Here is a 12703-nt window from a genome sequence, read left to right on the forward strand (position 1 = left end):
AGTGGCACCTCATCCTTGATATACAAGGTCATGTTCTATGATACCCTTGAAAGTTCAGGAAAAGAAGAGCATCACCATTGGCTCCTTTGATGTGTTTCTCTCACTCAGTTTCTCCTGACAGCATTTTTCTTTTTTGTGTCTCATAGCCTGCATACATCGTGACAATAGTGAAGTATATATAACCTTTATCATATGTAGTAAATCTGGTGATGTCTGATGTACTGTGTGATCAAAACCAACATATACTGACAACATTGTATGGACTGCACATGCTCTGAGTAGCACCATTCTATCACTGTGTAATTGTCATGGTCCATGTCATGTTGACTAGATGTTTTTACTTTGCTAGAGGCACTCCATTATGCCACTGACCATCAAGGAGTGACTCTCCTTGCAGATATGTCATCTTGCTGTTCCTTAATACCTTATCCAGAAATTGCTGCTGCAGCTTCTGTTCTTGTGGTGTCTAGGAGTAGTCTTGCCACAGCCATCATGAGCCTTAGCATCTTGAGTCCACATTATCATGTTGTGTACTGTGACACAGATGATGCGCAGCTTGCAGTTTCTGTCAGGGGATTATTGCAGTACCCCATCAGATGTGCCCATGCAGCAGAAGCATGCTTTCAATCCACCAAAAACATGTGACATTCCATGTCTCAGGATGTGTAGTGCCATACTGCTTTTCAGTCACACTTTTGGGATTACAGAAAAGAGCCATGAACCTAAATTTCACAGGGTATCTAGCATCACCTCCAAAACACAATACAGTAAACTCTCATTTAACCAGAACTCAAGCAACCAGATCTCTCAAGCAACCAGAAAAAAAAATTGAAGAAATATAGTACAATTTTCATGTGTTGTGCTGTCCCCCCCCCCCCACTTCGCAGACACATACCTTACATTTTTAGAGGGTTAGAGTTTTAAAAAGGAAGACAGGAATACATTTCTTCTTTCCCCAACCTGAGAACAAGTAAAACCAAGCAAATAGTATAGGGTACAGTATTAGTTGGGCCTGTTTTTAATAGAAACTCTCAAGCAACCAGAAACTACAGTTATCCAGCATCTACCAGTCCTCATGGGTGCAGGTTAACTGAGAGTTTACTGAAAACATTTTCACTTGGGTGTTAATGGCTTCATGTGTGCTTTTGCTTCAAAAGGCTGTGGGTTCTATTTCTGCACCAGGTGGATGTATTGTTGATACTGGAGTGCAGCTTTAGGGGTCTGTTGCACTCTTGAGCATGTTGTGCTTCAGACAAGATATTAAACCGAGTCCCCATCTCTCAGGTGGATGTCAAAGACCCCATAACACCTACTAAGAAGTGTAGGGGAAGTTCAGTTATGCCCTGGCCAAATTTACCCAAGTATTATAAATACCTTCCGGACCAACCCTTTCAAAAAATGATAGATAAAAAAGAGATTTTCCCTTCAGATTTCAGCCATTGGTTATCACAGAAGGGAATAGGAGAGTCAAATACCTTCTATATTCTATTCTCTGATACAGCTTCTTAAACACACTATAGGTGAATCTTAAAATTACTAAGTTCTCCCATATGACTGAAGTATATTGGCATACAAGCTAATATCCTTGTGGTTCAGGTACACAGGTACTTGCCTCCACTGGGTCAAAATAGCACTGAAATAGCACTGTGCGTACATCAAGAGAAAAATTACTTCAGAGGGAATGTTTTGGCATAGTGCACCACAGCAGAATGCACAGTCTTAAGAAGTGAGGAGTATGAATTACCTGTTTGGTCACCACCTTCATTTATTAGCTTACACACACATGGAGCAGAACCAATTTACCTTTATCAATCATTTCTACACTAAAAGGACTGGGATGTGGTAAAAATATAAATGAGCAAATGAGCTCTAAAGAGTTTAACTGCTATTATTCTGCCAAATAGGGGCAGCTGCATCCATTTGTGTGAGTGCACCCATATGAAAACTTTCTCCCAAATGGGTTTAAGGATCATATCTTACATCTCATATAAAATTCTTAAACATTTATGAGCTGGGGCAGAGCACTTAAAAACTAAACAAACTCTTCAATCATTGCAATATTGTGCTATAATATTTATGGGAAACATTTCAATCGTATTTATATTTACTTTCAGCCCCAGAAAGGGCAGTAAAAGACAGCAGTACCTCCTGAGTGTAGGAATCTCCTGAAGTGGGTACTAGGCAAAGATTGCACAATCATCAACAAACAAGAGCACCTTGGCTTTGTTTCATGCTGGCCAGTCATTTATGTCCTGATTATTTTATAGTGTTCTTACAGATGGCTCTATTGACATAAGGCATAATACAGTGAACTGATCATCTCTGCCAGGTACTTTTGTACATTCTGAAAAGGGAAGACAGCATAATATTACTTAATGTGTCCATGTATGGAGAAATGTCTAAAGCTTTAATAGCCAGGATGAAGGGTGGTAAAATCAGGTGATTTGCATTATATTGCAAAGGTAGTACTACCTAATACATTTTTTTTTCAAAATAAGTAAAGATAGCTGTACCACATTCTAGGGTGCATTTGAGGTCATGGGTATTGGTTATTAAAGTACAGAGATGGCCTGTAGTTGATTTAATTTGTACAAAGCCAACCAGCATGTCATCACTGAAGGAAGCAATTAAAGCTTCATTCTATTTGCAGGGATCCTGACATTAATATGAGCATCTGTATTTATGAGGGCAAATGGCTTGTAATTGCCACTTGCTATTTGTTCTTTCCTGGCTTAGGAAGAACTTTAACTGTGCAGAATGAGAAAGAATGATTTATTGTTTCCTTATCCTGCAAATGCTGAAAAAAAACATAGGCAGAGGAAAAAGAATCATAAAATGTTTCAGATGATTTCCCCATCCATCTCATCAGGACCTATTTCTTTTCCTTAAGGAAATTTACCTCTTCAGCACCAAGCAGGGTTAATAAAGATGGTCTGTGTTGTACCTGAGGTGTTTGCATATTAACATGAGGTATAAAGTTCTTTACTGTCTCTCCCTTCCCCCACATGTCACTCTGGATAATTTGGTTCAACATAAAAAACTGGCAAAAATTCACAAAGATCTAAATCTATAAACATAGGATTAGTTTCCAGTTTTTGATTCAGTTAGATGCTACATGCATGACCATGCATAGCAGGTTTCATTTTAATCTGTATACTTACTAGGCCTAGTTCGATTATCGGCTGGAGTGTGGGGAGTGCCTTCTGTGTGGAATCTGCATGTCCACCCCGCGGTTGGGTGGGTGTTCGAAAGACATGCGTAAATGAGCATGCCTAAGTTGAAGGTTGGACATCAAGCTGGCACCTCGGCGTTCGTGAAAATCTACTGCCAATCATTAGCGGACCGAAGTTCCGCTGTGGCGACCCCTAATCGGGAAAAGCCGAAAGACAAACAACAACAACTTAGTAGGCCTAGCCTTGAAGCTCATCATCTTTTGGTTACTTGATTTGCTTATAGTCGGGTGGACTTTAGTGTGTGTGAATTAATTAATCTGCCCTATGCTCTATCTTGTTGGAGATCATCTTTGTCCAGTTACTTTCTTTAAATGTTCAATTGAGGAATAACCAGCCTTCAAGGCAATAACCAATAAATAAAAATTAAGTCCAAGGCTGTAGGAAGCACCCCACTGGAATGAAATTCAATAAAAACGCTCTTTATTTTCCACAGTTTCACACAGAAGACATTTCTTGTAAGACAAAATAAAGAGCGTTTTTATTGCCTTTTGTTCCAGTGGGGTGCTTCCTACAGCCTTGGAATTTAGTTTTGTTTATCAGTCACTTTCTTTCTTGACTTCAATTTCACAGTTTCCCCTCAGTTCTTTTAATTGCACAGTGCTACTATCCCATTTACAGATCTACATATCTTTGACCACCTCAGAACACTGTTGAATTTCTAAGTTTTAGAAGTTTGTTCAGGCATAAACTGGGAAATCCTCCATGAATTCAAGTTCACAAAGTTTTTAATCCCTTGTTTAATAGTTTCTATGGCCTCTTAATCACTGAAAATTAAATAAGCTAATTTGCATGGATGTGACCTTAGTTGTTTCTACTGTGTTTCAAAGGTAGTGGAGACAGATGCCTGGTCCGTCATGAGAGCTGCCACTATATATGAACTTCTGACTCATCTCAGGCATTCTCGAGTCAGTGAGGTAAACATACATTGGGCTTCCTGTGGATGTTGAAGATGTTATAATATTTGGGAAAAAATGTTTAAACTTTACTTGGGATTCATCTTCTTGAACCATTCCATTTATAAGAGCATTAAGTGCTATATTCTAATCATCTGTCAAGAGCATCATCAGCATAAAAATGCTACAACTTAGCCAATACCTCAAGAAGGAAAAACAGAGATTCATAATTTTGGTTTACAGCTTCATAGGTTCATAAGTGCATACTAGGCTAACAGCGACTAGGGCTCTTATAAGTCTAGCCGTTCAACCCAAATGTGAACCACAAGTCTGATTTATATAGGTGATAATTTGCCAACTGCATCTGTCCATCAGAGACTCTGCATCCAGATAATGGGAATTCTGTGAGAAACATATGTCTCTCCAACATGTTCTACTTATGTCACAAGCAAAACTGAGTTTTTTGGTCTACTAGTTCTGACCATAAACTGAGCCTATAACTATTATGACAGGTAGTAAAAAGAGCAAGTGCCCAATGACTTTCCCTGCTTAGCAACTTCCTCTGTAGCTTCCACCCCAGCCTGTTCTATACTGAACTTAATCTACCTGCTTTGGATGACTTTGCTGGAATGGAAACTGAATACCCTTCCAAAACCTTCCCAACTCTTTATATGTTTTCTAGTGAATACAAAAGATATCAACAGCTGACAAATTATTTATAAATCTCTGTACAACATGGAACTTGAGATGGGAATTCAATCCCCTTATATAAAAATACATGCAAACAACCATATTAAAACCAAAGTTGACTAAACAGATTTAAAAAAAAAGTAATGTACTTAGGGAGCTGTGTTGTGCCGACATACTACTGTGCCTTGACCAGTGAGAGTACTGTGTGCATATTCTGTGCCATGAAACACAACCAGAGATTGAAAGAACTTATTATGTAGTCTCAGTGTGAGGAAGGCATGTTGATGCCATCAGGTGTTTCTAGAGATGGGCTTCAACTATTGGTTCTGTTTTTTGCTCATCATCTCAACATACTTTTCAGTCCCAGTATCCTGGTGTCCATGTTCTGGAGGTAGCATAGTTTTCAATGAAATATGATTTTGCAGGAACTCTGTAGTGTGGAACAGATGCTTTATAACTTTCAAAGATTAAGGAATGCAGGGTACTAAACATAAGAGAAGATATTGTTCTTATTAAATAGGCTGTGAAATGAGGCAAAAATTTTCATTTTCTTAAAGGTAGCTAGGACAAAATCCTGTGATAAATTAACACTGGACTCACACAGAGAAAAGATGGCTCGCCTTAGTAACAGCCCAGAATCTTTCCTTGTTCAAAAAAATTCAGACTTTTAAAACAACATTATCTTGTTAGAGCATAATATGTAGGCTATTTTCATTATAACAGGGATGTTACAGCTTTAACTCATTACATCCGAGTGACGCCTCCAGGTGCATCTGCAGTTACCGTCTACTGCTCCTCTAGGCGTCAAATATTACTTGTTCATACTTACATTAATAATTCCAAAACCATGCTACATACAAGATATCAGAATATTTTATCTTGAAGCGTACATGATGGCAAACACAATTGTATTCTTATTTGACCTCTGTCACTGAGTATTTGTTAGAAATGTAAGGTGATAACTTCATTTTTAAAGGCTCAGGCCACACCCACTAGGAGTTAAAGGTGCACACTCAAAACAGCTGTACTGGAGGGAATTATCTGATGCTTTGTTTGGATGATGATCTAAAAACTATACTATATTTTGTCTGTCTTTTCTTTTAGGCCATCTAAACAGAGATTGTTTTAACATCGCCTTTATTCTAAATCCTACAATGTCTTTTGTTTTCCAAGTCCATCATTTCACCTTTCTGGTCTCTCACAATAGTACTGACCTATTGAACCCTCTGAATTTGTAAATTCAATGCTGACTTCAGAAAGGCACTCTTTGCTGAGCATATTTCTTTCTTGTTTTATTGGGTGGGATTAATTAACCTCATTTCTTCAGTTGCTGCCAGGATCAGAGACATTTAATGCTGTGAGCTTGTCAATATTGTCACTCAGGGTCATGTTCTGTGTGTGTTCTGCAGGACCACTAATCGCAGAGAGCTCTGACATGGTCCCTTCAGTTACAGATTAAATCTCAAATCCACAAGTAATGGATAAAGCAACTCTGTCAGTATATTGAGACATTTATCTCATTTAATACGTTAAAAAGGGAATACTTAATCCAGCTTTATGCAGTAACATTTTTTTGCATTATTTAATTTTGTTTTTGCTGTATGAAGAAATGTGACTAGCTACTGAATGAGACAGACTTGCTAAAACTTTAGAATGGCAACTACTCCATTCATTTCAGTGCCTAGAACAACCAGAAATCCTTTTAAGACGGTGTACCAGAATTAAATTGACAAAACATAGTATATTAAAATGAAATCTTCAATCTCATAAGATTAAAGAGCCATACAATTAAAATATCATAAAATATTTATGGATATTAAAAGAAACAGCAAAATATGTTACTGAAGCAACTAATGGTGGAACCAGTGAGTGAAACTGGGATATGTTATTTGCATACTTGAAAATGTTACATGAACATCAATTTAAATAAACAGAAACAGCAGTATATATAGTGCACAAATCATGTTTGACTGTGATACAAGAAGTGCATCTGCCAAGACATGTGAAATGGGTAGGACTAGAAAGCCAGGAAGCAGGGACTAACCTGGGATAGGAAGATCCCATAACTGTGGTCTGCTGGCATGTCTCATTGTTGCTGCCTCTGCTTGGTTTCTAAACTGTTGAATTCTGGGATGTATTGTATCACAGCTGCTCACTAACCATCATGCAATAGTGGAAGTGAATAGCAGATATTGGCATAATACATACTTATGTCACATCATTGATACCACTGCATTCTCTGTATGGTGAAACTGTCAGAGTTGTCAGCACCAGACCTCATAGCCAATTAGGGCATACTTTTGCTTGAAGGGAGGAATGTATGTGGTAAGGATGGGCAGTCCATGTCAGCAGAGAGGAAAGGAGTGCAAATGTGTGTGAGCTTTGTGTGTGCGTGTGTGTGTGCGTGTGTGTGTGTGTGTGTGTGTGTGTGTGGGTGTGTGCGTGTGTGCGTGTGTGCGTGTGTGCGTGCGTGTGTGTGTGTGTGTGTGTGTGTGTGTGTGTGTGTGTGTGTGTGTGTGCGTGTGTATGCGTGTGTGTGTGTGTGTGTGTGTGTGTGTGTGTGTGTGCGTGTGTGCACGTGTGTGTGCGTGTGTGTGTGTGTGTCTGTGTGTGTGAGTGTGTGTGTGTGTGTGTGTGTGTGTGTGTGTGTGTGTGTGTGTGTGTGTGTGTGTGTGTGCGTGTGTGTGTGTGTGTGTGTGTGTGTGTGTGTGTGTGTGTGTGTGTGTGTGTGTGTGTGTGTGTGTGTGTGTGTGTGTGTGTGTGTATCTGTATCTGCATCTGTATCTGTGTGTAGACATCTTTATTTATATAGCTGTATATCAATAAATTTTCTTATATCTCTACCTCTCTATGTATAATTTAGCAATAACCCAGAAGTGAGTGTAAGTCATGAATTAGCCATGGTTGTTTTGATATGATCATCATAGTGAGCTCAGTGTAATCAAAGTCAGCCTTAGAGAAATCCTGCATCATTTAGATATAGAAGTGGATTGCTGCTATTATACAAAGCCACTGATAAAAAAATGCTCATCTTTTTATATATTGACTGAAGTTATTCTTTTTAATGGTGACAGACAGACAGACAGACAGACTGTGTGTGCAAAAGCTGTTTCTTGTGCATTTTTGACATTTTGATGCTGACATTGTGCTAGTTGACAATGGGTGCTTTTGTTTAATAGTAGTACACTACATATATGTATACACAGGTGCATAATCCGTGAGTGTAAGTTTGTGTGTGTGTTTGTATGTGCTTGTGTGTATGTACTAGCATTCAAAAGTGTCTAGATCAGATAAGAGTTTTTGTGGGCTTCTGTGGTAGAAGCACAGTTTTGCAGACACTTTTAATGTAAGCAGGCAGCACGCAGATGTTAAGGTACGACAAGCATAAAAAATGAAAATGCTTGGTTTTAACAAATGCTAACTTATTGAAAGCATATTTTATTTCACTGCATCACATTATTTTACCCCATACTTCTTGGTATTATGCTATGCCCTTCTAGGAGCTAGACAACTGCATTCTACCATGGAAATCATGGGGAACAGCTGGTGACCTAGGCATTTAATAGTACATAATTCTCGGGCCACTCTCAGTTTGACCATATAAGTCTTAGCTCCTTGCCTTCAGAACATAAAAACATGAGGACTTACTGCACGTCATAAAATCTACTAATAGACGTAAGTCCCAAGAATTAAAAGAAAATGGATCACACCACTTCCATAGCACCTTCCATGCCACATTGAAGTATTTTGAGCACATACAAACAAAGAAGGAGCATGAGCTGCTAGTCATACTGCTAATGTGTTACGTACTGAAGCACAGGCATATTGGCAAAACCGAAACAGTACTCCCAGTAGATTTCCCTGCATAACAAATAATGTTTGTTTCCCTTCTCCTCGACACAAAACACTCTTTGCAACTTGCAGCATAAACAGATGAAATAAGCTGTCACTGTTTCCCCTCTGAATTACAATTTACCTAGCCTCATTCATGTTTTGTGAAGTGTGAGCACTACAAAATGTATGTGATGTTTAAGTATTGCAAAGTATATGGTTATAAAAGATCAGACTGAATATGACAGAACAAATATATTCAGTATTTAGAGTGATATTATGCCAAGGAATGATACATGGTAATATCAAACAGGTATGAGAGTCGTACAGGATTTTATATTTACTGGAATTTATGTTTTCTCCCTGAGGCTTCTTCATCCATGGGATCAAAACCTTGCCATTCATGAGTAAACCTCTGCATAACTTCCAGATGTAGCAAGTACCATAGCTATATTTTTCAGGGCTAAAAATAATGATTTATATAGATATACATATATAAAATTCTAATAGGTGAGTCAGTACAGAATCCACACAACAGGACAAAAACATTAAATATGAATATGAGGCTGACACCTAAATCTATAGCACACAGGAATAAAATCTGGAATGTGACCCAGATGACCAGTGGGTTAACAATTTTGGTTCATAGGTTCATAGGTTGGTACTAGGCTATCAGCCCTAGGGCCTATACAAGCCTAGCCATAACATTTCCCTAGCTATTTCTTCCCAGAATATTTACTTCCCTGGTCCCCTGTCTAGCAGGGCGACTGACATGATCCCCGGGGTGAATTTCCTATCTCCCATCCAGTATTCAAGGTTCCTTTTGAAGAGGGCCAAAGAAGTGCTCAGCTTGACACGTATGGGCAGTCTATTCCAGAGTATGGGGAGTCTCTGGGTCAGGAACCTATCCCTCCAGCATGTTTTGTTTATTGTGATGACCAGGTTTAGATCCCTGGAGCATGTGGCTCTGAGGGATTGGGATTTCTTTAAGTGTAGCATGTCCAACAGCACTGGGTTTGACATGGCCTTGTATGTTAAGCAAAGATCGCCTCTGAGTAGGCGATATGCGACAGAGTATAGATGGCGTTTTTTTAGACAGTCAGCATAAGGCATCTGCTTTAGGCCTGTGATTCTTTTAGTGAGGTATTTATGTGGCCTTTCCAGTTGTTGCAGGTGTCTTGTGAGGTGCATACCAAACAGGGCATTGTACTCTATAAGGGGTCTAATGAGGGATGAGTACAGTGGGACAATGACCTCCTTTTTTCTGGATGTAAAGCCCTTAGTGATGAGTTGTGCCACATAGAAGGATTTCCTGACTGTTGTGGCTATGTGGTTATCGAAGGTGAGCCCAATGTCCACCTGTGTCCCTAAGTCCCTTATCACACTTTCGGTGTTTAGTGTACTGCCACTTATGTGGTAATTCATGGATACTTGTTGTTTCCTAAAGGGGATAACTATACATTTCTTGGCATTGAACTTGAGCCCATGGCTCCGGCACCAAGCATCTGTTTCTGTAAGGCTCTTTTGTAGAACAGCCACATCATTTAGGGATTCAACAATGGCTGCCAGTTTTCAGTCATCTGCGAACTTTGTTAGCCTGAGTCCCTTAGTGATGGCCTGTATTTCAGAGAAGTAGATGCCAAACAAGAGCGGCCCCAGGACTGAACCCTGAGGTACTCCGCTTGTCACTTGTCTGGAGCTGGATTTTGAGTCAGCTACTTTTACAGTGTGGGTTCTGTCAATAAGCCAGTTGGCAACCCATCACATGACGTAGGGATTAATGCCTAGCTTAGTAAGTTTATCTATAATTCCAGAGTAGGGGATGGTGTCAAAGGCCTTGGCGAGGTCCAGATAGGCTGTTTGGACTGCCTTACCCTTATCCACGACTCTGGAGACTGATTCGAAGAAGTCAATCAGGTTAAGGAGACAAGATCAGCCCTTTACAAAGCCAAAGTGGGGGGGGGGTCCAGTGTTTGAAGGTTGCCAATGTCTTTGTTTATATTTGTATAGTTTGTTTATGGCAGGAGACCACCAGATTGGGTTCCGTTTTTTGGAGGAGACCATCCTGGTTCTGTTTGGAATGGCATGATTCATGCATGAGTGGATGTGCTCATACAATGCCTTAGTGTAGGATTCAGCAGTCAAACTTTCAGTTCCCATCTCCATGGATGTCACGAAGTTTGTCACTTCTGACTTGAGTAGCATGAAGTTGGCTTTGGAGAAGTTTTTTTATGAAGGTTTCCTACTGGGCAGGTGGGGGTGGGATGTGGACGTCAAGAGTGATTAGCTTATGGTCAGACCTGACCAACGAGTGAGTGACTACTAGTGTGGAGCATCAATCTCCCATGTTGCTAATGACCAGGTCTAGGATATTTGAGCCCCTGCTGGGACTATGGATTAGTTGGTCCAGGGCATTGGAATTTATGAATTCCAAGAACCGTTGGGCAAAGGTTTTGGTACCAGAGTATTTTTCCCAATTAATGGCAGGGTAGTTGAAATCACCCGGTATTAGGGTGTTTGGTTGTATCTTAATATTTTCTAGTATGTTTAGAAAGGTGTAGTGAGAATCTTGGGGCATGGTGGGGGATCTGTAGCAAGCTACAGTTTGGATTGCAGTCTTACCTAGTGTTAGTTGCACCTGTAGGATTTCAGATGCATTGTGTTGGGCAACTAGCCTGGAGGTGTGAATATCCTTGGTGAATATGGACACTCCTCCACCTTTAGTGCTTTGGTCCTGGTTTGGTGGTCGAAAAGCGTGGTAAGAGTTGTAGTCTGGTATTGCAGGGGTGCTCTCTGGAGCCTTGAACCAGGTCTCAGTTACTGCACAGATGTTGATGTTCTCCATTTTTAGGAGTGCCTTGAGAGAGTGCATTTTGAGGTTTAGACTTCTAGCATTGAGTAGCATTACCTTCAGATTTTGTTTTATTTGAATAGTTGGACCAAACTAGTACAGAACCCACTTGAGAGGGAAAAAAGATGTAAAAAAATGTAAGGTTCATGTTTGGATATAAGAGGCATAGAAAAAAAATCCTTGACTGTGTCCCAGGTGTCCCATGCTCAAGTAACAGCCTGGATGCTGGAAAAGCTGGAGGGGGATGAGAAATGAATACTTCATTGCTTGCCCATCTTGAGGAAGAGAGTTATGGTTTCCTCATTGCCAAACTGGCCCTTGTAAGTGGAAGCTTACACAACAACAGTAAGTGGAAGAACATGCACTTGATGATGGTACCCTTTGGAATTACGTGTGGGAAAGCACATGCATCCATTGAGGGCATTGGAGGTCCTTATGGTTTGTGGGTGCTCATGTCAGTCACCAAAGTGTGGGGTTAGGTCTATAACAGAAACTTATCCACACACTGTTGATCCTCTCAGTAATGAAGTATGACAAGCAGGAGAGGTATTGAGTAACACAATAGCCTTGGGACAATTACAGTCCATCCTGAAATGGGAACAGATTTCAAATTTTGAGACTTGTATGTGCAAATCTCAGAATGGTGAAACAATGTGCAAAAATGGGGATTTTTCTCCAAGGTATATAAGTCTCAGAGTTAGTATCTATAAGGAGTGCAGGTATGAGATTGCAGACTCCCACAATTAGGAGTGCAGGGGAAATCCCCCCCCCCCTGCATAAAATATCTTTAAAACAGGGCAACAGTTTTTGACATTCTCTGTTCTCCTTTAGTTTCATCATTTGTTTCTAGTAATTTCAGGTCTCACAATTATGGAGCTTGTAGTTACAATAAGGAACCTCTTGAATCATATATGGCCCATGTCAAGAAGGGTGAAGGTAGACAGTCAGACCATAAAAGAGAAGGGTGTCCTCCCACAGCATCTGGACAGAATAACTGAACATGACAAGGCCACAGACTCCACCAGTGATGAGTGGAGGAGAGCCACCTTCAGTTAGTTCTCACTTGGGTGCAGGTAGTTCCCTTTTCTCTGAGAAGAAATGGAATCAAGACCAATGGAAGGAGGGCTAGACAGTCAGCAATCATCAAGGGGAAGGTTTAAAAAACTAGCAGAGTCAGTAGACCTCTGGATTAGAGCACTATGACT

The sequence above is a fragment of the Protopterus annectens genome, chromosome 10.part0 (assembly GCF_019279795.1).
Source record: "Protopterus annectens isolate FY-2018-M chromosome 10.part0, PAN1.0, whole genome shotgun sequence".
Lineage (NCBI taxonomy): Eukaryota > Metazoa > Chordata > Ceratodontiformes > Protopteridae > Protopterus > Protopterus annectens.